This window comes from Sinocyclocheilus rhinocerous, unplaced genomic scaffold (genome assembly GCF_001515625.1).
Source record: "Sinocyclocheilus rhinocerous isolate Xijiao unplaced genomic scaffold, SAMN03320098_v1.1 scaffold24, whole genome shotgun sequence".
In the NCBI taxonomy this organism is placed as follows: domain Eukaryota; kingdom Metazoa; phylum Chordata; class Actinopteri; order Cypriniformes; family Cyprinidae; genus Sinocyclocheilus; species Sinocyclocheilus rhinocerous.
In genome coordinates this window covers 1,772,381-1,773,050 of record NW_015647124.1, presented here as the reverse complement: position 1 = coordinate 1,773,050, position 670 = coordinate 1,772,381, and positions in this window count along the sequence as shown.

Here is a 670-nt window from a genome sequence, read left to right as displayed (position 1 = left end):
CATTACACCAAATACACCAAATAATGTTATTTTTAGCAATATCATATGACCCCTTTAACTTAAGCGCTGCAAGCCATGCTTGTTTTCTCTCATCAGTCTTTGACAGAATGCAATGCATACTGGACATTTTTGGGTTTTTTGGGTTTGCTGGTGCTCAAAACAAGCCATTTCCAAAACTTCCTTTATTGCTGTTGCTGACAACAGCAGCAACAGCAGAGCTTGACCCTGAGCTCATTTTTATTCTCAGTAGTATTCAAAAGTGTTTTTGTTTAATTAATTTGCTGTTTTTATCCAATATTAACATAGGGTCCTGTGTAGACCGTAATAAGGCAACAGTTAAACGGAAGTTGAATCCGCCAGTGGGGCTGATCATTGGTTGCTCAAGAAAAAGTACACTTGAATACCCTATGAAATGTTTTTTTTTTTATGTTTCTGAAAGTTTGAAAGAAATTTGGTCTAAAATCTACAGGGGTGCACATAAAGTGGTGTGCAGGTGGCACGACCAAAATAAAAAATGCGCTGTGGAAATAAGTTCAGACCGCTCACTGGCATACCGACATGGCTAACAGCTGTTAATGCACAATCACCGTTTTAGATCAACTAACTGTAATACTATACAAGATTTCATTTCAAACTGAAAGCATAAACTTAAGACTGTGTGCTGCCGGTT